The following is a 27,382-nucleotide window of genomic DNA, read 5'->3' on the forward strand; positions in this document are numbered from 1 at the left end:
AAAAGTAAACAAATAAAAACTGTGGGGATGAGGTAGGTGAAAATGGGTGGGCTATTTACCAATAGATTATGTACAGCTGCAGCGATCGGTTAGCTGCTCAGATAGCTGATGTTTGAAGTTGGTGAGGGAGATAAAAGTCTCCAACTTCAGCGATTTTTGCAGTTTGTTCCAGTCACAGGCAGCAGAGTACTGGAACGAAAGGCGGCCGAATGAGGTGTTGGCTTTGGGGATGCTCAATGAGATACACCTGCTGGAGCGCGTGCTACGGATGGGTGTTGCCATCGTGACCAGTGAGCTGAGATAAGGCGGAGCTTTGCCTAGCATGGCCTTGTAGATGACCTGGAGCCAGTGGGTCTGGCGACGAATATGTAGCGAGGGCCAGCCGACTAGAGCATACAAGTCGCAGTGGTGGGTAGTATAAGGTGCTTTAGTGACAAAACGGATGGCACTGTGCGCTGCAGTGAGTGTTTTGTTGGAACTCAAGCCAACAGAAACAACAGAAAGAGAAAGTAGAAAGTGTGTGTAGGGCCAATTCATTAGTCCTTCTCAGAAACGTATTCTCTGATTTATTTGTGCAGTAATGCTGCAGTGAGTGTTGCCAGGCATCGGACAGCTTATTGATCAAATCAATGAAATCAAATGTTATTTGTCACATGCTTCGTAAGCCACAGGTGTAGACTAATATTGAAATGCAAACAGAAAAAATATAAATAATAACACAAGGAATATATACACAATGAGTAACGGTAACTTGGCTAAATACACAGGGTACCAGTACTGAGTCTGGATAAGATGCTAAATGACTTAAATGTAAAATGTAAATGTGATGTACAGGGGTACGAGGTAATTGAGGTCGATATGTACATTTAGGTAGGGGTAAAGTGACTAGGCAACAGGATAGATAGTAAACAGTAACAGCAGTGTATGTGATGAGTCAAAAGAGTGCAATGCAGATAGTCTGGGTAGCTATTTGTTAACTATTTACAGTAACTAGCTATTTAGCAGGTTTATGGGTTGGAGGTAGATGCTGTTCAGGATCCTGTTGGTTCCAGACTTGGTGCATCGGTACCACTTGCCATGCAGAAGCAGAGAGAACAGTCTATGACTTGGCTGGAGTCTTTGACCATTTTTAGGGCCTTCCTCTGACACCGCCTGGTATAGAGGTCCTGGAAGGCTGGGAGCTCAGCCCCAGTGATGTACTGGGCCGTTCGCACTACCTTCTGTAGTGCCTTCGGTCGGATGCCAAGCAGTTGCCAAAACAAGAGGTGATGCAGCATGTAAAGATGCTCTCAATGGTGCAGCTGTATAACTTTTTGAGGATCTGAGGGCTCATGCTGAATCTTTTCAGCCTCCTGGGGGAAGAGGCATCATGTGTGGACCATGATAATCCCTTAGTGATGTGGACACCGATAAACTTGAAGCTCTCGACCTGCTCCACTACAGCCCGTCAATGTGGATGGGGGCTTGCTCGGCCCTCCGTTTCCTGTAGTCCACGATCAGTTCCTTTGTCTTGCTGACATGGTGGGAGAGGTTCTTGTCCTGGCACCATACTGCCAGGTCTCTGACCTCCTTCCTGTAGGCTGTATCATCGTCGTCTGTGATCATGTCCACGCAATCGTGGGTGAACAGAGAGTACAGGAGGGGACTAAGCACACACCCCTGAGGGGACCCTGTTTTGAGGCTCAGGTTGGATGTTTTTTGCTAACCTCACCACCTGGGGGCGGCCTGTTAGGAAGTCCAGGATCCAGTTGCAGAAGGAGGTGTTTAATCCCAGGGTCTTTAGTTTAGTAATGATCTTCAGCTTCAGTTAGTCAGAAGTTGGACTCTATACATTATCAAAGGGGCCTGCTCCGCGCCACAGCAGCAATGAGATTTGTGCTAGCTGAAGGATTGTTTATGAATTTGAATGCCATAATATAGTTCAGAGAAAGACTTCCAGTTAATACAATACCTCAAAAAGTTCAGTTCAGAGAAAGACTTCCAGTCAATACAATACCTCAAGAAGGTCAGTTCAGAGAAAGACTTCCAGTCAATACAATACCTCAAGAAGTTCAGTTCAGAGAAATACTTCCAGTCAATACAATACCTCAAGAAGTTCAGTTCAGAGAAAGACTTCCAGTCAATACAATACCTCAAGAAGTTCAGTTCAGAGAAATACTTCCAGTCAATAAAATACCTCAAGAAGTTCAGTTCAGAGAAAGACTTCCAGTCAATACAATACCTCAAGAAGTTCAGTTCAGAGAAAGACTTCCAGTCAATACAATACCTCAAGAAGTTCAGTTCAGAGAAAGACTTCCAGTCAATACAATACCTCAAGAAGTTCAGTTCAGAGAAATACTTCCAGTCAATACAATACCTCAAGAAGTTCAGTTCAGAGAAAGACTTCCAGTCAATACAATACCTCAAGAAGTTCAGTTCAGAGAAAGACTTCCAGTCAAGTCGCTCTGGATAAGAGCGTCTGCTAAATGACTTAAATGTAAATGTAAATGTAAATACAATACCTCAAGAAGTTCAGTTCAGAGAAATACTTCCAGTCAATACAATACCTCAAGAAGTAGAGTTGGTCCTCAATTGTTCTCTCTCTCTCTCTCTCTCTCTCTCTCTCTCTCTCTCTCTCTTTCTCTTTCTCTTCACTCAGGAGCCAGTGAGTAGGTCTATATTTCCTGGAATGATCTAAAAGGTCACGTCCTGATAATGTGTTTGAAGGGAAGGAAGGGAGGAAAGGGAAATGAAGGCAGCTCATCCTCTGTTCCCACTGATTTTGCTGTGATGCTTGAGCAAATAGACTGTGTTATACAAATCGTCTGTGATTGGCTGATAAGGACTGTTCTAATCCGAGCCCCGATAAAGGCAAATAAGAGATCAGAGAGAAAGAGGTGGTGTATCATCTACTGAAGTCAGTCAGTGTGTGTAGGAGTTGCAGTCCTTTATCATGGACCGTCTGCACTCTGAGGGAGGGATGTTGGCTGATTGCTGTGTTTAGCCCCACACTCCTTGCCCTCTCCGCTCGGTCATATTGATAGCATGATTTAATCTACCTCCTCTGTTTCCCTGTCCAGCCCGGCTCAATCTCCCCCCACCAGGGCTCCACTGATGCCGTTATCAACCTGTCCTAAGCAGACGTGTGAAGAGGGAGAGAGATGGAGAGAGCGACAGAGACAGAGAGACAGGAAGAGAGCACCATAGAAAGAGATAGAGGGAGAGTGTATGAAAGACAGAAATAATTAGAGAGATAGGGGGAGAGAGAGAGAGAGACAGACAGACAGACAGACAGACAGACAGACAGACAGACAGACAGACAGACAGACAGACAGACAGACAGACAGACAGACAGACAGACAGACAGACAGACAGACAGACAGACAGACAGACAGACAGACAGACGGACAGAGACAGGAATAATGTATGAAAGAGAGATGGTGAGAGAGTGTCAGTGTGTTCCTTTGGGACATCCATGTCCAGACATGAGTTGCTGTCCATATTTAGGCTGTCTGGTGTGTCATTGTTTTGTTGACTCCTCAGAGTGTAGCCTATGTGATATCATGTCCATGATGAACCCCTTTCTGCAGGCCCTCGTCTGTGACCGGTTCATTCTTCTGGCAATGTGTGCTGCGCTAAAAAAAACAGTGCTTAGGTTACTTGTATCCGTTAAAGATGATTTCCTAAAGAAGTATTTAGGTTTGATGCTGTGATGCTCATTTGAAGGGGATACTTGGCGCTGCCTCTGACTGAGTGGATGGGAAATTGGAGGAATACTTCCTGCAATGAGATCAAGGTCAGGTCATTTGACCTCACTCATCCAGCCACTCGGGTCATGTGACAGTGTTAATGTCCATTCTGTGTTGGTCCTTCCTTGAGCGGATGAGAGAAGAGGGCTCGATTCAATCCGTATCACGGAAGTTCAGTGCTATAGCGCGATTGAAATTTAAAGGCATTCGCAGTAAATGCTGCTCAATCATAAATAAGTCACTGTAATGTACAGGTAACTGCCAAAATAATGGAAACACGAGTAAATGTGGGATACAAAGTATATTGAAAGCAGGTGCTTCCACACAGGTGTGGTTCCTGAGTTAATTAAGTAGTTAACAGCCCATCATGTTTTGGGTCATGTATAAGAATGCTGGGCAGGCCATTGTTTTGGCTACCATGGCTATGCCCCGATAGGATGACAATGGCCCCATCCACAGGGCACGAGTGGTCACTGAATGGTTTGGTAACTGAATGGTTTGATGAGCATGAAAACGATGTAAATGATATGCCATGGCCGTCTCAGTCACCAGATCTCAACCCAATTGAACACTTACTGTATGGGAGATTCTGGAGTGGCGCCTGAGACTGCGTTTTCCACCATCATTAAAAATGTATTGTGGACGAATGGTGTCGCATCCTTCCAATAGTGTTTCCGGACACTTGTAGAATCTCGTCTAAGGTGCATTGAAGCTGTTCTGGCTCGTGGTGGCCTAACACCCTATTAAGACGCTATGTTGGTGTTTCCTTTATTTTGGCAGTTACATGTAGTTACTCTTATGCGGTTTTTGCAGTTCTTTTAAAGTACCATTTCTCCGTTATTAATGATGCCCTGAAGTGTTCTTCAGCACATTCAGCTTGTTTTACTACTCCTACTCAAGGCTTTTTATTGTTTGGGAGAAATGACCATATTTTACCCTCTCTGCGGAGGGCAGTATAAATGAACTATGAAAGATGCGTTCCTGAGATGGATTTGAATGTAGAATATAACTGCAGAGAATTGTCCCAAAGCAAATCAATGCGACCCCTTCAACTGTCAAGTAAGGTCACCACCAGATGTTAGAAAGTCAAATGTTACACAATGGTGTGTAGGTCTATATCCATGAACTAAAGACAATACATGCCTTTCACAGCTGGAGCCTTTTTGATGGGAAAAATCACATCAAATCAAACTTTATTTGTCACATGCGCCGAATACAACAAGTGTAGACTTTACCATGAAATGCTAACTGACAAACCCTCAACCAACAGTGCAGTTGGTTAAAAGAGATACTTGGTTAAAATAAATATTTACCAAGTAGACTAAAATAAAAAGTAATACTAAAAAGTAACACAAGAAGAAGAATAATAAGGTTATATACAAGGGGCACCAGTACAGAGTCAGTGTGCGGGGGTACAGGTTAGTTGAGGTAATTTGTACATGTAGGTAGGGGTGAAGTGACTATGCATAGATAATAAACAGTGAGTAGCAGCATTGTACAAAAAGGAGGGTGGGGGGGTCAATGTAAATTGTCCCATGATGATTTTATTAATTGTTTGTCATTCTTATGGCTTGGGGGTAGAAGCTGTTGAGGAGCCTCTTGGTCCTAGACTTGGAGCTCCAGTACCGCTTGCCGTGTGGTAGCAGAGAAAACAGTCTATGGTGACTGGAGTCTCTGATCATTTTATGGGCTTTCCTCTGACACCTCCTATTATATATTAAAATCGTCTCCATTCCCTAATGTTATTTTGTTGGTATATACTTCACTTAGATGACTAGTGACATTGTCTTTCTTCTGTATCCCTGTGACAGATAGAACAGTAGAATGGATGGAGGTTTGCTTGTCCGGGGCTCCAATAAAAATGTCTACTAGTTGGAGGTACTCGAGAACTGGAGTTGGGAACCACTGTCTTAGTGGTTCATTTCCATACAGGATTAAGCCCAGTGTTTTACCCCAAAAACTCTGACTTTTCTGTTTCCATCTACGCGGGTCAGAACCCGGGTCTCACTGGGCCATGGATCCGGAAAACCTGCTCTCACTTGGGGCCAAAGCCAGGCCAGTGGTACTTTTCAGCTGGCATTTACATAACAATGGCTAACTGTGAACGTTAACACCTTCTCACAAAGCAACTGTTTTGATTCTGCAGAGGATGTTGATTCTGCTCTTCAAGTCCCCACTGTCAGCCCTAGCTATGGAACTACAATTGACCCAGTATAACATAAGGGTGTGTACATTAGTCTAAAAGCTGCATTGGTCTCATGGTTTTTAGCACGGTCATGTTTGGAGCGTAAAACAGGGATTGAGGCCTAGCAGCTGGAGTTTGTTCTAAGAAAACATCCCCTGTAGGATGGTAACATACTGTATGCAGTCAGGTGGGGTGGTTGGAGATGTCTCATTATGTATCACCAGCAGGGTCTTGAGTAAGGTGTTTATAGACACTGAACACTGAAGACATCAGAAGACTTTGTGTACACTTTATTCTTTCATATCCAAGGTATTACTATTCTCCTAACAGCTGATCTGCGGCAGGTAGCCTATCGCTTAGGAGCGTTGGGCCAGTAACCGAAAGGTCAGTTGTTCGAATCCCCGAGCCGGCTAGGTGAAAAATCTGTATGTGCCCTTGAGCAAGGCACTTAACTCTAATTGCTCCTGTAAGATGCTTTGGACAAGAGTAACTGCCAAATGACAACAAATATGTACAAATCTGAGCAGATCTGTCAAATCTATGGCAGTTTCTAGCATATGACTCCACCCTGCTGTCTGTCCCCTCTCCGTTGTGGAGATGAGATAGGAAATGAGGGGATGAGGAGATGAGGTGTCCAGGCCCAGGCTGGCATGGTGGTAACTGCATCCTGTGAGTCTGGCTGAGACACGGCCACTGACGGTAGAGAGAGAGAGAGAGCAGAGTCAACACCATCTGGACCACCATACACACTCCAGCCCCACCGAACCTCACCGAGCGCCAGAAAGATGATTGCTAACAGCGTGATTATGGCTCTATTAGATTAGCCTAGCATTGTTTACGGGCTTGTGGGTTTGCCCGTGCCAAGTGTACCTACCACTACCCTCAGAGAGAGAGAGAGAAAGAGGAGCAGAAGGAGGTGAGGGGAACTGTTCAGCAGCTGCTGTAAGAGTCCTTTACTCATTGCCTGGTGTTAGCCTACTCTGGGTGAAGTCTGAGTGAATGGAGGAGATAAATATGAATCCTTCAGAGAGGATGCCTGTGTGTCACTCACTGTGGTATAATTGGGCACATCCTGTAAGCACAGACAGACCCAAATGGTGTATCGTCCTCGTTTGCATGAGTAAGTAAGACACAGTTCATGTAACAATTCCTACATAATATTATGAGGCTCATACAGTATCACTTGCATATTCATATCCACATGTCGCTTAACATTAAGACTAAATGGCCCCATTTAAACATCTAAAGTCATTCCAGCCAAGCCTCATTCCCTACTAATGACCGCAGCAGTTGCCCTCAACTGAGGATGTGATACATACAAGCATCTCTATCCTGGGAATATACAGTGGGGAGAGCAAGTATTTGATACACTGCCGATTTAGCAGGTTTCCTACTTACAAAGCATGTAGAGGTCTGTAATTTTTATCAAAGGTACACTTCAACTGTGAGAGACGGAATCTAAAACAAAAATCCAGAAAATCACATTGCATGATTTTTAAATAATTAATTTGCATTTTATTGCATGACATAAGTATTTGATACATCAGAAAAGCAGAACTTAATATTTGGTACAGAAACCTTTGTTTGCAATTACAGAGATCATACGTTTCCTGTAGTTCTTGACCAGGTTTGCACACACTGCAGCAGGGATTTTGGCCCACTACTCCATACAGACCTTCTCCAGATCCTTCAGGTTTCGGGACTGTCGCTGGGCAATACGGACTTTCAGCTCCCTCCAAAGATGTTCTATTGGGTTCAGGTCTGGAGACTGGCTAGGCCCCTCCAGGACCTTGAGATGCTTCTTACAGAGCCACTCCTTAGTTGCCCTGGCTGTGTGTTTCGGGTCATTGTCATGCTGGAAGACCCAGCCACGACCCATCTTCAATACTCTTACTGAGGGAAGGAGGTTGTTGGCCAAGATCTCGCGATACATGGCCCCATCCATCCTCCCCTCAATACGGTGCAGTCGTCCTGTCCCCTTTGCAGAAAAGCATCTCCAAAGAATGATGTTTCCACCTCCATGCTTCACGGTTGGGATGGTGTTCTTGGGGTTGTACTCATCCTTCTTCTTCCTCCAAACACGGCGAGTGGAGTTTAGACCAAAAAGCTCTATTTTTGTCTCATCAGACCACATGACCTTCTCCCATGGATCATCCAGATGGTAATTGGCAAACTTCAGACGGGTCTGGACATGCGCTGGCTTGAGCAGGGGGACCTTGCGTGCGCTGCAGGATTTTAATCCATGACGGCGTAGTGTGTTACTAATGGTTTTCTTTGAGACGGTGGTCCCAGCTCTCTTCAGGTCATTGACCAGGTCCTGCCGTGTAGTTCTGGGCTGATCCCTCACCTTCCTCATGATCATTGATGCCCCACGAGGTGAGATCTTGCATGGAGCCCCAGACCGAGGGTGATTGACCGTCATCTTGAACTTCTTCCATTTTCTAATAATTGCGCCAACAGTTGTTGCCTTCTCACCAAGCTGCTTGCCTATTGTCCTGTAGCCCATCCCAGGCTTGTGCAGGTCTACAATTTTATCCCTGATGTCCTTACACGACTCTATGGTCTTGGCCAGTGTGGAGAGGTTGGAGACTGTTTGATTGAGTATGTGGACAGGTCTCATTTATACATGTAACGAGTCCAAACAGGTGCAGTTAATACAGGTAATGACTGGAGAACAGGAGGGCTTCTTAAAGAAAAACTAACAGGTCTGTGAGGGCCAGAATTCTTAATGGTTGGTAGGTGATCAAATACCTATGTCATGCAATAAAATGCAAATTAATTACTTAAAAATCATACAATGTGAGTTTTGTTTTAGATTCCATCTCTCACAGTTGAAGTGTACCTATGATAACAATTACAGACCTCTACATGCTTTGTAAGTAGGAAAATCTGCAAAATCGGCAGTGTATCAAATACTTGTTCTCCCCACTGTATGTGTGTGTGAGGGGGTTGCCACTGATTCTGCCCACTGCCACTGATTCTGTCCACTGCCACTGATTCTGTCCACCGCCCTGATTCTGTCCACCGCCACTGATTCTGTCCACCGCCACTGATTCTGTCCACCGCCGCTGATTCTGTCCACCGCCGCTGATTCTGTCCACCGCCGCTGATTCTGTCCACCGCCACTGATTCTGTCCACCGCCACTGATTCTGTCCACCGCCACTGATTCTGCCCACTGCCACTGATTCTGTCCACTGCCACTGATTCTGTCCACCGCCACTGATTCTGTCCACCGCCACTGATTCTGTCCACCGCCACTGATTCTGTCCACCGCCGCTGATTCTGTCCACCGCCGCTGATTCTGTCCACCGCCGCTGATTCTGTCCACTGCCACTGATTCTGTCCACCGCCACTGATTCTGTCCACCGCCGCTGATTCTGTCCACTGCCACTGATTCTGTCCACCGCCACTGATTCTGCCCGATTCTGCCCACTGCCACTGATTCTGTCCACCGCCACTGATTCTGTCCACCGCCGCTGATTCTGTCCACCGCCACTGATTCTGTCCACCGCCGCTGATTCTGTCCACTGCCACTGATTCTGTCCACCGCCACTGATTCTGCCCGATTCTGCCCACTGCCACTGATTCTGCCCACCGCCACTGATTCTGTCCACCGCCACTGATTCTGCCCACTGCCACTGATTCTGCCCGATTCTGCCCACTGCCACTGATTCTGCCCACTGCCACTGATTCTGCCCGATTCTGCCCACTGCCACTGATTCTGCCCACTGCCACTGATTGTTTTATCTCTAATTAGCACCATGCAAGGGAATGAAGACATGATCACAGAAGTGGTGTGATTAGCCAAGCTCTCTGTATGCCAGACCCACTGCATGGGGAGCAGTGAAAGGTGTAGAAGAGGACGAGCCAAGTTTCCATTCTGGCTGGAGCTCTGGCATCGTTTCTCCTGTCTGTCTCCCACTGCTAATAGTGAGTCTGGGAAAGAGCTCTGTATAAGATTTTATCCATGTGTTTTCTTTCATTAACTTCAAATTTGTTACTGTTGTATGGAGTCTTCTAATATATAGTCAACCCCTTCATTCCCCTCTGAATAGAGTTGCTTTACTAATCCTCTCACTGATATGCCTGAGAGACAAGTCACCAACTCAAAGAGCCTCAGTGTCTTTCTGTCTTAATGCAGTCTCTGTTCTGTTCACACTCTTCCGCCTCCACTGCCCCGGCCCACCAAACCCAGGTTGGGTTTAGAAACTGGTTCACTACATTGCATTGATGCGGTTATATGTGTTAAATAGCACCCCCTGTTGGCAAATAGAAGGAACATCAGTCAGCATACAGTCGGCTGGTACAGTAAGATCTTTGAAATAATTAAATGGTGAATACAAACCTGTGTCCGTACACAAGTACTTTCTCTCTGTCTTTGGTGTACTAACACTGACTCTAGTCCCTCTCTCCTCTATACCTCTCTCCTCCTCCTCTATCCCTCTCTCCTCCTCCTCTCTCCTCTATCCCTCTCTCCTCCTCCTCTCCTCTATCCCTCTCTCCTCCTCCTCTCTCCTCTATACCTCTTTCCTCCTCCTCCTCTCTCCTCTATCCCTCTCTCCTCCTCCTCTCTCCTCTATCCCTCTCTCCTCCTCCTCTCTCCTCCATCCCTCTCTCCTCCTCCTCTCTCCTCTATCCCTCTCTCCTCCTCCTCTCTCCTCTATCCCTCTCTCTTCCTCCTCTCTCCTCTATCCCTCTCTCTTCCTCCCTCTCTCCTCCATCCCTCTCTCCTCTCTCCTCTATCCCTCTCTCCCCCTCCTCTCTCCTCTATCCCTCTCTCTTCCTCCTCTCTCCTCTATCCCTCTCCTCCTCCTCCTCTCTCCTCTATCCCTCTCTCCTCCTCTCTCCTCTATTCCTCTCTCCTCCTCCTATCTCCTCTATCCCTCTCTCCTCCTTTCTCCTCTCTCCTTCTCTCCAGGTCTAACTGGTTGAAGCCGTGCTGTGGGCGGAGGGTAGCCCTGTGGCAGGTGTGTCTGCTCAGTGCAGGCTTCAACTGTTTCCTGGTGGCCCTGGTCATCCTGGTGGTGGTCTTCTTGACCCTGGAACTCCTCATAGACACCAAGCATCTACAATGTAACTATCTTTCCCATTGACAGTAAAGGAGGATCCTTATACATTGTGTTCTAGTGACTGTAGAAAGTTAGACTTGGGTAGTCCTGTGCTTCCTTGATCCTGTGACCCATGTTTTGGGATTACAGCCCATAGAGACAATTATCATGATGCTGCATTAACATGCGTTCTAACCTGTTTTATAAGCATGATTACATTTCTTACCAATGAGAGGAATCTACGGCGACTAAAAGGCCCATATGAGAGAGAAACAGCATTGCCAACCGGGATAGTAAATTAGTCTATGAACTGGTCTCTACTCAACAGCACTGACTGTCTGGGCAGGTGTCATCATCGCATTACATTACGGACTGTAAGCCATGGTTACATCCCGAATGGTATCCTATCCCCCATACACTGCACTACTTTTGACCAGAACCATTTGGGCCCTGATCAAAAGTAGTGCACTATACAGGGAATAGGATACCGTTTGAGACACACCTCAAGAGACAGGTCTGTATTGACAGATGATCCTCTCTCTGCTCTGGAGACGACAGGACACCAGTCACAGATGCATTACCATAGACTCCGACTGTCCTGGCTGTCCTGTTGCCAGCTCTGGAAAGACACATGGAGGGAGTAGGAAGGAGGGAAGGGGGATGGGGGAGATGGGGAGATAAAGGGAGGGATAAATGGGCTGATGGACTGATGGATGGGGAAGGAGAAGTAGAGCGGGAGCATTCACAACACTGTTAGATGGAAATGAGGAATAGTGGTAAAAGGCATGATGTAATATCAATGCACCATTCTTCTGCCAGATTTTGAGAAAAAATAAATATGGCTGGACAGATGTAGACATTCACAGGACATGGTAGTGTTGCTCTTGATTCCATTGATTCCAACAAGCGTTAAAAGTGGAATCATCCTTTAAATACATACTTCTCCTTGATGCAACCGCTGTGTCAGATTTCAAAAAAGCTTTACTGAAAAAGCACACCATGCAATAATCTGAGTACAGCGCTCAGGCACCAAAACAAGCCATACAGATACCCGCTATGTTGTGGAGTCAACAGAAGTCCGAAATATCATTATAAATATTCACTTACCTTTGATGATCTTCATCGGAATGCACTCCCAGGAATCGCAGTTCCACAATAAATGTTTGTTTTGTTCGATAAAGCCCATCATTTATGTCCAAATACCTCCTTTTTGTTTGCGCGTTTAGTTCACAAATCCAAATTCATGAGGCGCAGGCACTTAGTCCAGACGAAAAGTCAAAAAGTTCCATTACAGTTCGTGGAAACATGTCAAACGATGTATAGAATCAATCTTTGGGATGTTTTTATCATATATCTTCAATAATATTCCACCTGGACAATTCCTTTGTCTTTAGAAATGAAAAGGAACACAGCTCACTCTCACGGCTGCGCACATGACTTAGCTAATGGCATTCTGCCAGACCTCTTAGTCAAACAGCTCTTATTCGCTCCCCCTTCACAGTTGAAGCCTGAAACAAGGTTCTAACGACTGTTGACATCTAGTGGAAGCCGTAGGAAGTGCAATCGTACCACATTTACACTGTATCTTGGATAGGCAAAGACTTGAAAACCTACAAACCTCAGATTTCCCACTTCCGGGTTGGATTTTTTCTCAGGTTTTTGCCTGCCATATGAGTTCTGATATACTCACAGACATCATTCAGACAGTTTCAGAAACTTCAGAGTGTTTTCTATCCAAATATACTAGTAATATGCATATCTTAGCTTCTGGGCCTGAGTAGCAGGCAGTTTACTCTGGGCACCTTATTCATCCAAGCTACTCAATACTGCCCCCAGCCATAAGAAGTTAAGATACACATTTTTCTCTTTTGTTATTTATTCCAGTTGCCAATGCTATTCAATTTGCCAGCGTCATCCATTGGATCAGCCTTGCCATCCTTTCACTCTTCTTCACTGAGGTAAACAACACACACACACACACACACACACACACACACACACACACACACACACACACACACACACACACACAGGGTTAAGTAATAATTCAAGAGGAGGTTAACAAGGTTTAGGGCTTGGGTTACAGTCATATGATCCACCCAACACCTTATACCACTCCCTGACACTATAGATGAAAGGTGTCAGAGGGGAATGGTATTCAAGGTCTATATATTAAAAACTAAACTATAGTTACTGTAACTATAGAGACCGTGACTTATTAAATGGTCATAATAATAATATTTTTCCTATCCACCAATCAGAGAATGTCCCTCTCTGCTCCTCTCTTTCAGTGGAGCCGTTGTTGTCACAATGTGCTACTACTGTATGATGAATGAGACTTTTACATTGTCACCCTTTCATCATGATTAGATTGTAACTCTATCATTTTCCTTTTCAAAATAAAGGACCCTCCCAACCCCGATTAGAATGTAACTCTATCATCCTCCTTTTCAAAATAAAGGACCCCCCAACCCAACACTAGTGTGTGTTACTGTACATACAGTAGATGTATGTAATGGATCAGGTAAGATCAGACAATTAGGAGAGCCATTGTACAGTGTTCAGGATCAATATCCTTTCCCACATTCTAATTGATCGAAAGACTTGTAAAAAGTACCCTTCAAAGATACAGTTGAAGTCGGAAGTTTACATACACTTAGGTTGTCATTAAAACTCATTTTTCAACCACTCCACACATTTCTTGTTAACAAACTGTAGTTTTGGCAAGTCAGTTAGGACATCTACTCTGTGCATGACACAAGTAATTTTTCCAACAATTGTTTACAGACAGATTATTTCACTTATAATAATCTGTATCACAATTCCAGTGGGTCAGAGGTTTACATACACTGAGTTGAATGTGCCTTTAAACAGCTTGTACAATTCCAGAAAATATTTTCATATCTTTAGAAGCTTCTGATAGGCTAATTCACATAATTTGAGTCAATTGGAGGTGTACCTGTGGATGTATTTCAAGGCCTACCTTCAAACTCAGTGCCTTTTTGCTTGACATCATTGGAAAATCAAAAGGAATCAGCCAAAACCTCAGAAAAACAATTGTAGACCTTCATCCTTGGGAGCAATTTCCAAATGCCTGAAGGTACCACGTTCATCTGTACAAACAATAGTACGCAAGTATAAACACCATGGGACCACGCACCCGTCATAACGCTCAAGAAGGAGACGCATTCTGTCTCCTAGAGATGAACGTACTTTGGTGTGAAAAGTGCAAATCAATCCCAGAACAACAGCAAAGGACCTTGTGAAGATGCTGGAGGAAACAGGTACAAAAGTCAAACGAGTCCTATATCGACATAACCTGAAAGGCCGCTCAGCAAGGAAGAAGGCCACTGCTCCAAAACCGCCATAAAAAAGCCAGACTACGGTTTTCAACTGCACATGGGGACGAAGATCGTAATACTTTTTGGAGAAATGTCCTCTGGTCTGATTAAACAAAAATATAACCGTTTGGCCATAATGACCATTGTTATGTTTGGAGGAAAAGGGACAGGCTTGCAAGCCAAAGAACACCATCCCAACCGTGAAGGACGGGGGTGGCAGTATCATGTTGTGGGGGTGCTTTGCTGCAGGAGGGACTGGTGCACTTCACAAAATATATGGCATCATGAGGGAGGAGAATTATGTGGATATATTGAAGCAACATCTCAAGACATCAGTCAGGAAGTTAAAGGTTGTTCGCAAATGGGTCTCCAAATGGACAATGACCCCAATCATACTTCCAAAGTTGTGGCAAAATGGCTTAAGGACAACATAGTCAAGGTATTGGATTGGCCATCACAAAGCCCTGACCTCAATCCCATAGAACATTTGTGGGCAGAACTGAAAAAGCGTGTGTGAGCAAGGAGGTCTACAAACCTGACTCAGTTACACCAGCTCTGTCAGGAGGTATGGGCCAAATTTCACCCAACTTATTGTGGGAAGCTTGTGGAAGGCTACCTGAAACGTTTTACTCAAGTTAAACAATTTAATGGCAATGCTACCAAATACTAATTGAGTGTATGTAAACGTCTGACCCACTGGGAATGTGATGAAAGATATAAAGCTGAAAGAAATCATTCCCTCTACTAATTATTCTGACATTTCACATTCTTAAAATAAAGTGGTGATCCTAACTGACCTAAGACAGGGAATTTTTTACTAGGATTAAATGTCAAGAATTGTGAAAAACTGAGTTTAAATGTATTTGGCTAAGGTGTATGTAAACTTCCGACTTCAACTGTATATGTGACTTTCTGTGACCATATAGAATAGGAAGGCTTGAGTCAAAGAACGCCTACATTCACAGCAGCAGTATAAAAATGGCTGTAACTTGTCCCGTCTTTTTTTGTCCATATTCAAATGACGTTTCAGAATGTGTTGTAGATGTGTTGAAACCTGAGGAGAGTGAGAATATTTTGCCTTGTCATGGGAGATGTTGTATTTGGCTTTTCTCCTCCCCTTCCATCCTTTCTCGCTCTCCCTCTTTTCACAGACTGTCTTCAGGATTGTAGTCCTTGGGATTTGGGACTACATTGAGAACAAAGTAGAGGTAAGATTAATTACGCAAGCTTCATAGCAAGTAATGAAAATATAATAACTTTCCCTCGAGAAATCATGAGTTTTATCATTGAACTATTTTTTCTTCATCAAATCAATTCACATTACAATTGTTAAATGTTAAATGCTGCCACAAAGTCTACGTGCATTGTAATCTTCCTCATATAATAAACCTCAATGTAATATCTCCTAAAAACAATGTGTAATATCTCCGAATGACAGCGTGTAATATCTGCTAATGACAGCATGGTATATATCCTAATGACAGTGTGTAATATCTCCTAATGACAGTGTGTATTATCTCCTAATGACAGTGTGTATTATCTCCTAATGACAGTGTGTATTATCTCCTAATGACAGTGTGTATTATCTCCTAATGACAGTGTGTAATATCTCCTAATGACAGTGTGTAATATATCCTAATGACAGTGTGTAATATCTCCTAATGACAGTGTGTATTATCTCCTAATGACAGTGTGTAATATCTCCTAATGACAGTGTGTAATATCTCCTAATGACAGTGTGTAATATCTCCTAATGACAGTGTGTAATATCTCCTAATGACAGTGTGTAATATCTCCTAATGACAGTGTGTAATATCTCCTAATGACAGCGTGTAATATCTCCTAATGACCGTGTGTAATATCTCCTAATGACAGTGTGTAATATCTCCTAATGACAGCGTGTAATATCTCCTAATGACAGTGTGTAATAATACAATGTGTATTATCTCCTAATGACAAAGTGTAATATCTCCTAATGACAGTGTGTATTATCTCCTAATAACAGCGTGTAATATCTCCTAAGTCTGTGACAGTGTGGCATGTGATGTGTGTTTGTGTGTACCCATGCCTGCATGTGTGGGCATGTCTGTATGTGCTTGCGTGTGTGTGTCTGTGTGTCTTCTCCCTGCAGGTGTTTGACGGGGCAGTGATCGTGTTGTCCCTGGCCCCTATGGTAGCCTCCACGGTAGCCAACGGCCCCAGCAGTCCCTGGGACGCCATCAGCCTCATCATCACCCTGCGCATCTGGAGGGTCAAGAGAATCATCGACGGTGAGACTGAGGGTGGAGCAGACCAGACGCTCCCTTGTGCTCCTTCTTCCCTTATCATCTATCTATCTGTCTGTCAGTCAGTCAGTCAGTCAGTCACAGTCAGTCAGTCAGTCAGTCACAGTCAGTCAGTCAGTCACAGTCAGTCAGTCAGTCAGAGCCCTGCTGGTGGATGTCTTACTAGAGTCATCCTGACCTAGGTGAAGTCACCGTCCCTCTCAGTCAGTCAGTCAGTCAGTCAGTCAGTCAGTCAGAGCCCTGCTGGTGGATGTCTTACTAGAGTCATCCTGACCTAGGTGAAGTCATCGTCCCTCTCAGTCAGTCAGTCAGTCAGTCAGTCAGAGCCCTGCTGGTGGATGTCTTACTAGAGTCATCCTGACCTAGGTGAAGTCATCGTCCCTCTCAGTCAGTCAGTCAGTCAGTCAGTCAGTCAGTCAGAGCCCTGCTGGTGGATGTCTTACTAGAGTCATCCTGACCTAGGTGAAGTCATCGTCCCTCTCAGTCAGTCAGTCAGTCAGTCAGTCAGTCAGTCAGTCAGAGCCCTACTGGTGGATGTCTTACTAGAGTCATCCTGACCTAGGTGAAGTCATCGTTCCTCTCAGTCTGTCAGTCAGTCAGAGCCCTGCTGGTGGATGTCTTACTAGAGTCATCCTGACCTAGGTGAAGTCATCGTCCCTCTCAGTCAGTCAGTCAGTCAGTCAGTCAGAGCCCTGCTGGTGGATGTCTTACTAGAGTCATCCTGACCTAGGTGAAGTCATCGTACCTCTCAGTCAACAGCTTTCCTTAGTGTTCTTGGTATTACTCTTAGATGGAGGGTTAGTTAGTTTGGTAGGATTGGTTCTAGTGAGATATTATTGCAGAATTCAACAACCTTACATTGTACCAACAGAGGACTTTGAACTTGAACTATCAGTCCTTAATTATTACACCTGACTCATCTTCTACGAGAGGGACTACGACTGGGATACGTGGTTGTCTCACCTAGCTATCTTCAGATGAATGCACTTTGTAAGTCTGCTAAATGACAGAAATGTAAAACATGGATTCTATTTTTGATTCAAAATTTTAGCGCTAAATTCGAAAATATCATACTTCACCTGAGGATGATAAAGTCTATTGCTTATTCAATACATGATTGGCAGCACGACCCCATTCTCCCCATGATTATACACATTATTTACTATTCACAACAATATCATTATTGATCGTCCCTTGGAGTAAATTGCCACCCGTTCTCCTACATAAACTGGTATTGATCCTTTGCCCTGTTTAAGCAGATTTAGAAAAGCCATGATAATGACTATACTGGCTGTTCTATGTTATGCTAATGTAATGCAGATTGATTTCTAACAGGAGGTCACCCTCAGTCTCAGTGAGAGCTGTGCATGATCAACCTACAGACCTCAGTCTCAGTGAGACCTGTGCATGATCAACCTACAGACCTCAGTCTCAGTGAGAGCTGTGCGTGATCAACCTACAGACCTCAGTCTCAGTGAGAGCTGTGCCTGATCAACCTACAGACCTCAGTCTCAGTGAGAGCTGTGCACGATCAACCTACAGACCTCAGTCTCAGTGAGAGCTGTGCATGATCAACCTACAGACCTCAGTCTCAGTGAGAGCTGTGCATGATCAACCTACAGACCTCAGTCTCAGTGAGAGCTGTGCATGATCAACCTACAGACCTCAGTCTCAGTGAGAGCTGTGCATGATCAACCTACAGACCTCAGTCTCAGTGAGAGCTGTGCATGATCAACCTACAGACCTCAGTCTCAGTGAGAGCTGTGCACGATCAACCTACAGACCTCAGTCTCAGTGAGAGCTGTGCATGATCAACCTACAGACCTCAGTCTCAGTGAGAGCTGTGCACGATCAACCTACAGACCTCAGTCTCAGTGAGAGCTGTGCATGATCAACCTACAGACCTCAGTCTCAGTGAGAGCTGTGCATGATCAACCTACAGACCTCAGTCTCAGTGAGAGCTGTGCATGATCAACCTACAGACCTCAGTCTCAGTGAGAGCTGTGCGTGATCAACCTACAGACCTCAGTCTCAGTGAGAGCTGTGCATGATCAACCTACAGACCTCAGTCTCAGTGAGAGCTGTGCCTGATCAACCTACAGACCTCAGTCTCAGTGAGAGCTGTGCCTGATCAACCTACAGACCTCAGTCTCAGTGAGAGCTGTGCATGATCAACCTACAGACCTCAGTCTCAGTGAGAGCTGTGCATGATCAACCTACAGACCTCAGTCTCAGTGAGAGCTGTGCATGATCAACCTACAGACCTCAGTCTCAGTGAGAGCTGTGCATGATCAACCTACAGACCTCAGTCTCAGTGAGAGCTGTGCATGATCAACCTACAGACCTCAGTCTCAGTGAGAGCTGTGCATGATCAACCTACAGACCTCAGTCACTTGTTAAATCCCCTTGAAGAGGAGGAGAAAGGTTGTGTGTGCACCATTCAGAGGGTGAATGGGTGAGACAAAATATTTAGGTGCCTTTGAACAAGGTATGGCGGTAGTTGCCAGGCGCACCAGTTTGTGTCAAGAACTGCAATGGTGCTGGGTTTTTCATGCTCAACAGTTTCCCATGTTTTTCAAGAATGGTCCACCACTCAAGGGACATCCAGCCAACTTGACACAACTGTGGGAAACATGGGCCAGTATCCGTGTGGAATTGCCCTGAAGAATTGAGGCTGTTTTGAGGGCAAAAGGGGGAGTCAACTGAATTTTAGGAGGTTGTCCTTAATGTTTTCATACCCTCAGTGTCAGAGCTACATAGAATATGAAATACTGTACATATAGTTTGTACTAGTATTTTTGCCAATACAGGTGAAGTGAACTAATTTGTCAGCTCTGCATGCTAAATACGATATTAGCATTTTGAGAAAGTACGTTCAAATCCAACACTAGTCATATCAGAAAATGGTGCAGTAATCATGATGTGGTACATCTAAAGCATGTTAAGTTGTTTTTAGACTTCAACAGAAGAAACGCCCAACGGCATTGATTCATTCTGCAGCAATTCAATCACTATAGAGAACAACTTAGTCCTTTACATTCCTTCACAGTATCTGTCTCCAGGCGTGTTTGTTTACATGTGTTTGAGTGATTGAGTTGGGTAGTTAGGCAGCCAGCCACGCTCAGCAAGAACATCAAACTCACACCGATACAGTAAGTGCAGGAGAGTGGAGAGCAATATCGATTACACACCAAGAAATATGTAATAAGATACATTCTTTCCTCTTTCACTGAAAAAGTATCAGATAGATGAATGGTGGGAGAGAGAGAGACAGGGAGAGAGAGAAAGACAGGGAGAGAGAGACAGACAGGGAGAGAGAGACTGACAGGGAGAGAGAGAGAGAGAGAGAGAAAGACCCATCACAGCAGCAAGATTTGTGACCTGTTGCCACGAAAAAAGGGCAACCAGTGAAGAACAAACACCATTGTAAATACAACCCATATTTATGCTTATTTATTTTATCTTGTGTCCTTTAACCATTTGTACATTGTTAAAACACTGTGTATATATATATAATATGACATTTGTAATGTCTTTACTGTTTTGAAACTTCTGTGTGTGTAATGTTTACTGTTAATTTTGGTTGTTTTTCACTTTATATATTCACTTTGTATGTTGTCTACCTCACTTGCTTTGGCAATGTTAACACATGTTTCCCATGCCAATAAAGCCCTTGCATTGAATTGAATTGAAAGAGAGGGGGAATGAGGGAGAGAGAGAGAGAAGGGCCGAGAATGAGGGGGGAGGAGGAGAGAGTGAGATGGTGAGAGAGAGAGAGACAGAGAGAGAGGGGGGAGGAGGAGAGAGTGAGATGGTGAGAGAGAGAGAGAGACAGGGAGAGAGAGAAAGAGAGGGGGGAGGAGTAGAGAGTGAGATGGTAAGAGAGAGAGAGAGGTGTGGAGGCCAGGGGCTTTGCACTTGGCCTGAGCTGAGAGGAGAGGTGAAAGTGGAAAAGGCTCTTGTGACAGAGGTGCTGTGGAATCAACCATGGTGCGAATTACACTGCTGCTTGGCATGTCCTGCCATGCCAGCAGCTGTCAGCAGTCACGCAGGCACACACACACACACGCACACACACACACACAGTACACCAGCCGTCTTTGACATGCTTATTATAGCCATCCACAAATTGGGCAGCTAATAATCCCCCACTTCAGCTTCCCCTTGGTGAATGTGAATTTGGCTGTGCCTGCCTGCCCCCTCTGCTCTGCTCCCTTCCCCTTGTTAAGTGTGAGTTCTGCTGTGCCTGTCTCCCCCTTTGCTCTCCCCGGCCCTGAGTTCCACTGTTTCATCCTCCCCCCTCTGCTCTCCCCCCCATGCATTCTGCTGTGCTCTTCCAGCCTGCCCTCTGCTGTCTCCCTCCCTCTTCCTGCATATTGACAGCTCTATTAATAGGCTATGGGAGAGCAGAACAGAGCAGAGCTGCCATAGAGAGATGGCTGCAGGCACTGCCTGCTGTCAGTAGTTCACTAGTAGGTCTCCTCTGCTGTAGAGGGCTTGGTTATTCACTCTGCTGCTTCCCAGTCTGTATGGCCTACTAATGTGGCCCTACTCAGGAGAGTCAGCAGTAGCAGGAGAGCAGCTGTGCACTAAGGTCACTGTGTAGAACAGAAGAGGGGATATTACTCAGCTGAAGTCAATAACAGAGCATGTGGACTTCTATGTCTCGTGTGTTTAAATAGCACATGTATTGGAGTTGCTCATGAATGCGTGTGTGCATGTGTTTGGTTTTGAGTGAAGATATGGTCTAATCCTGTCTCTCTCGCTCCCCTTTCGCTTCTCTCTCTCTCAATTCAATTCAATTCAAGGGCTTTTTGGCATGGGAAACATGTGTTAACATTGCCAAAGCAAGTGAGGTAGATAATATGCAAAAGTGAAATAAACAATAAAAATTAACAGTAAACATTACACATACAACAATAAAGACATTACAAATGTCATATTACGTACAGTGTTGCAACTTTGTACAAATGGTTAAGGGTACACAAGGGAAAATAAATAAGCATAAATATGGGTTGTATTTACAATGGTGTTTGTTCTTCACTGGTTGCCCCTTTCTTGTGGCAACAGGTCACAAATTTTGCTGCTGTGATGGCACACTGTGGAATTTCCCCCAGTAGATATGGGAGTTTTTCAAAATTGGTTTTGTTTTCAAATTCTTTGTGGATCTGTGTAATCTGAGGGAAATATGTCTCTCTAATATGGTCATACATTGGACAGGAGGTTAGGAAGTGCAGCTCAGTTTCCACCTCATTTTGTGGGCAGTGTGCACATAGCCTGTTTTCTCTTGAGAGCCATGTCTGCTTACGGCGGCCTTTCTCAATAGCAAGGCTATGCTCATAGAGTCTGTACATAGTCAAAGCTTTCCTTAAGTTTGGGTCAGTCACAGTGGTCAGGTATTCTGTCACTGTACTCTCTGTTTAGGGCCAAATAGCATTCTAGTTTGGTCAGTTTTTTTGTTAATTCTTTCCAATGTGTCAAGTAATTATCTTTTTGTTTTCTCATGATTTGATTGGGTCTAATTATGCTGCTGTCCTGGGGCTCTGTGGGGTCTGTTTGTGTTTGTGAACAGAGCCCCAGGACCAGCTTGCTTAGGGGACTCTTCTCCAGGTTCATCTCTCTGTAGGTGATGGCTTTGTTATGGAAGGTTTGGGAATCACTTCCTTTTAGGTGGTTGTAGAATTTAATGGCTCTTTTCTGGATTTTGATAATTAGTGGGTATCAGCCTAATTCTGCTCTGGAGGATATTTTTTGCAGAATTCTGCGTGCAGAATCTCAATTTGATGTTTGTCCCATTTTGTGAAGTCTTGGTTGGTGAGCGGACCCCAGACCTCACAACCATAAAGGGCAATGGGCTCTATGACTGATTCAAGTATTTTTAGCCAGATCCTAATTGGTATGTTGAATTTTATGTTCCTTTTGATGGCATGTGGAATTTACCTGTGGCGCTGATGTTTAGGCCAAGGTATGTGTAGTTTTTTGTGTGCTCTAGGGCAATGGTGTCTAGATGGAATTTGTATTTGTGGTCCTGGCGACTGAACCTTTTTTGGAACACCATTATTTTGGTCTTACTGAGATTTACTGTCAGGGCCCAGGTCTGGCAGAATCTGTGCAGAATATCTAGGTGCTGCTGTAGGCCCTCCTTGGCTGGTGACAGAAGCACCAGATCATCAGCAAACAGTAGACTTTTGACTTCAGATTCTAGTAGGGTGAGGCCGGGTGCTGCAGACCTTTCTAGTGCCCGCGTCAATTCGTTGATATATATGTTGAAGAGGTTGGGGCTTAAGCCGCATCCCTGTCTCACCCCACGGATCTGTGGGAAGAAATGTGTGTTTTTTGCCAATTTTAACCGCACACTTGTTTGTGTACATGGATTTTATAATGTCATATGTTTTACCCCCAACACCACTTTCCATCAATTTGTATAGCAGACCCTCATGCCAAATTGAGTCGAAGGCTTTTTTGAAATCAACAAAGCATGAGAAGACTTTGCCTTTGTTTTGGTTTGTTTGGTTGTCAATTAGAGTGTGTAGGGTGAATACATGGTCTGTTGTACAGTAATTTGGTAAAAAGCCAATTTGACATTTGCTCAGTACATTGTTTTCATTGAGGAAATGTACGAGTCTGCTGTTAATGATAATGCAGAAGATTTTCCCAAGGTTACTGTTGACGCATATCCCACGGTAGTTATTGGGGTCAAAATTTGTCTCCACTTTTGTGGATTGGGGTGATCAGTCCTTGGTTCCAAATATTGGGGAAGATTTCAGAGCTAAGGATGATGTTGAAGAGTTTTAGTATAGCCAATGGGAATTTGTTGTCTGTATATTTGATCATTTCATTAAGGATACCCTCAACACCACATGCCTTTTTGGGTTGGAGGGTTTTTATTTTGTCCTGTAGCTCATTCAAGGTAATTGGAGAATCCAGTGGGTTCTGATAATCTTTAATAGTTGATTCTAAGATTTGTATTTGTTCCTGTATATGTTTTTGCTCTTTATTCTTTGTTATAGAGCCAAAAGGATTGGAGAAGTGGTTTACCCAGACATCTCCATTTTGGATAGATAATTCTTCATGTTGTTGTTTGTTATAGAGCCAAAAATATTGGAGAAGTGGTTTACCCAGACATCTCCATTTTGGATAGATAATTCTTCGTGTTGTTGTTTGTTTAGTGTTTTCCAGTTTTCCCAGAAGTGGTTAGAGTCTATGCATTCTTCAATTTCATTGAGCTGATTTCTGACGTGCTGTTCCTTCTTTTTCCGTAGTGTATTTCTGTATTGTTTTGGTGATTCACCATAGTGAAGGCGTAGACTCAGGTTTTCTGGGTCTCTATGTTTTTGGTTGGACAGGTTTCTCAATTTCTTTCTTAGCTTTTTGCATTCTTCATCAAACCATTTGTCAGTGTTGTTAATTTTCTTCGGTTTTCTATTTGATATTTTTTAGATTTGATAGGGAAGCTGAGAGGTCAAATATACTGTTATGATTTTCTACTGCCAAGTTTACACCTTCACTATTACAGTGAAACGTTTTACCCAGGAAATTGTCTAAAAGGGATTGAATTTGTTGTTGCCTAATTGTTTTTTGGTAGGTTTCCAAACTGCATTCCTTCCATCTATAGCATTTCTTAATGTTACTCAGTTCCTTTGGCATTGATGCTTCATGATTGAGTATTGCTCTGTTCAAGTAGACTGTGATTTTGCTGTGGTCTGATAGGGGTGTCAGTGGGCTGACTGTGAACGCTCTGAGAGACTCTGGGTTGAGGTCAGTGATAAAGTAGTCTACAGTACTACTGCCAAGAAATTAGCTATAGGTGTACCTGCCATAGGAGTCCCCTCGAAGCCTACCATTGACTATGTACATACCCAGCGTGCGACAGAGCTGCAGGAGTTGTGACCCGTTTTTGTTGGTTATGTTGTCATAGTTGTGCCTAGGGGGGCATATGTGGGAGGGAATGCTGTCAGCAGCAGACAGGTGTTTGTCCCCCTGTGTGCTGAGGGTGTCAGGTTCTTGCCTGGTTTTGGCTTTTAGGTCGCCACAGACTAGTTCATGTCTCTGGGCCTGGAAATGGTTGATTTCCCCCTCCAGGATGGAGAAGCTGTCTTCATTAAAGTATGGGGATTCTAGTTGGGGGAATATAGGTAGCACACAGGAGGACATTTTTCTCTGTTAAGATCATTTCCTTTTGAATTTCTAGCCAAATGTAAAATGTTCCTGTTTTGATTAATTTAATGGAGTGAGTTAGGTCTGCTCTATACCAAATTAGCATACCGCCTGAGTCCCTTCCCTGTTTCACACCTGGTAGTTTGGTGGATGGGACTACCAGCTCTCTGTAACCTAGAGGGCAACCAGTGGGTCCGTCTCCTCTATACTAGGTTTCTTGCAGGATGACAATGTCTGTATTACCGATTTCTTTGGTGAAGTCCAGGTTCCTGCTCTTTAGGCCAAAGGCAGATGACCTCAGGCCTTGGATATTCCAGGATGATTTAGTGAAGGCTTTTTGTTCCATAAAGTGTCCAATGTTGTTGGTTGTGTGGTTTGGCCTCAGGCCAGTAAGTGTGAGCAGAGCCTGCTGAGCATCTGGTACATGCCATTGGCTTGGGCTATTGTAAGAGTGGGGGTTGGGCCTGTTTGCCCGCTCACTACCTGGGCGTATGTGTGACTTCCATGTTGAGGCCCTCTTTGCGGGGGTGGAGTGCATGGGGTGGGCAGGAGGGGCATACAGTGCCTTGCGAAAGTATTCGCCCCCCTTGAACTTTGCGACCTTTTGCCACATTTCAGGCTTCAAACATAAAGATATAAAACTGTATTTTTTTGTGAAGAATCAACAACAAGTGGGACACAATCATGAAGTGGAACGACATTTATTGGATATTTCAAACTTTTTTAACAAATCAAAAACTGAAAAATTGGGCGTGCAAAATTATTCAGCCCCCTTAAAACCTCTTAGGGCTAGGCCTGTTTACTGCCCCTTCTGGAGGAATTGGGTACCCATATTAAACAGGATAATTTTTTGTCAAAAGTTGCTAATATATGCATATAAAAAATATTATCGAATAGAAAACACTCTAAAGCTTCTAAACCCGTTTAAATTTTGTCTCTATGTAAAGCAGAACTCTCAGGGCATGCATTCTCCCAAACTCTCTCTTGTCATGGAAAAAGTTGGCCCAACTTTGACGTCATCGCACACGCCCTTCCCAAACAGTTACAGCTCTGGGAACAGTCTCTACGTGTTCAGCGCGAAGCCTGCTTTCAATGGGGCTTCTCATTGTGAGAATCGCACGCTCACGAGAGTTTGAGCGAGCCGAAAGCTCTCGGTCACGCGAAAAAAAAGGTTACTCTTATGCGCGCTCTGCTCGGGTGAAGTCTTTTCCTCAGGATCGATTAAACGATGAGTGTGTTTCTGTTCATCCTCACGATTTCTGTGCACCTTTATAACATGTTAAAGCTTAATTATGAACATAGTTTGACAAGTTTACTCGACATATAATATGTAATTTCAACGTTTTGGTGTGCATCCACTTGACATTTCGACCGAAATGTGTCGTTTTTGAGAACCGAAAGACACAGACTTGAAAACTAAACGCTGTTTTGGTAAGTATAATCCCTTCCAGGTCTTCTGATGGAAGAACAGCAAAGGTAAGGGAATATTTATGTGGTAAATTTGGGTTTCTGTGGACTCCAAGATAGAGGAGCCATAATGCTACTTTTGGAGCGCCGACTCCTAGTATAGCCTAGTGAACGCAACCTGTAACGTTAAAAATAAATGTAACACAGCGATTGCATTTAGAAGAAGTGTATCTTCCTATACATATGTAAAACATGCATATTTAGTCAAGGTTTATGATGTGTATTCCTTGTTAGCTGACGTTATCTGCCGGAGCTATCGTCATTTCTCCTGACATTTTAGTAGCATTTTTTGAACGATGCGTCATTGTAAACAGAGAGTTATGGATATATATAGCATATTATTGAAAAAAAATGAATGTACTGTGTAACATGTTATATTACTGTCATCTGATGAAGATTTCAAAAGGTTAGTGAAATGATTTTTCTTTTAATCCTGCGTTTGTTGATTGCATATTTTTTCCTACTTAGCTATGCAAATGAGCTATGTCTGCGGTGGTGGTTTGATATAAATATGTGCTATGTTTTCGCCATAAAACATTTTAGAAATCTGACTTGCTGGGTAGATAAACAACTTGTTTATCTTTTATTTGAGCTATTTTACTTGTTAATGTGTGGAGGTTAAATATTTTTAGGAATATTTCTTGCGTTCCATGCGCCACATTCCAGCTGAGGGGTGGGGGGGGGTTCCTAATTGGGAACGGGTGTCCCCAACTTAAGTTAATACTTTGTAGCGCCACCTTTTGCTGCGATTACAGCTGTAAGTCGCTTGGGGTATGTCTCTATCAGTTTTGCACATCGAGAGACTGAAATTTTTTCCCATTCCTCCTTGCAAAACAGCTCGAGCTAAGTGAGGTTGGATGGAGAGCATTTGTGAACAGCAGTTTTCAGTTCTTTCCACAGATTCTCGATTGGATTCAGTTCTGGACTTTGACTTGGCCATTCTAACACCTGGATATGTTTATTTTTGAACCATTCCATTGTAGATTTTGCTTTATGTTTTGGATCATTGTCTTGTTGGAAGACAAATCTCCGTCCCAGTCTCAGGTCTTTTGCAGACTCCATCAGGTTTTCTTCCAGAATGGTCCTGTATTTGGCTCCATCCATCTTCCCATCAATGTTAACCATCTTCCCTGTCCCTGCTGAAGAAAAGCAGGCCCAAACCATGATGCT

General features: G+C 44.0%; 1 pseudogene; it reads left to right on the forward strand.

Moving 5' to 3' along the window:
• The window catches only part of LOC115124146 (transmembrane protein 266-like), a 78,583-nt pseudogene that overhangs the window by 28,593 nt on the left and 22,608 nt on the right, over positions 1-27,382 (forward strand).

The sequence above is a fragment of the Oncorhynchus nerka genome, linkage group LG27 (genome assembly GCF_034236695.1).
Source record: "Oncorhynchus nerka isolate Pitt River linkage group LG27, Oner_Uvic_2.0, whole genome shotgun sequence".
In the NCBI taxonomy this organism is placed as follows: Eukaryota; Metazoa; Chordata; class Actinopteri; order Salmoniformes; family Salmonidae; genus Oncorhynchus; species Oncorhynchus nerka.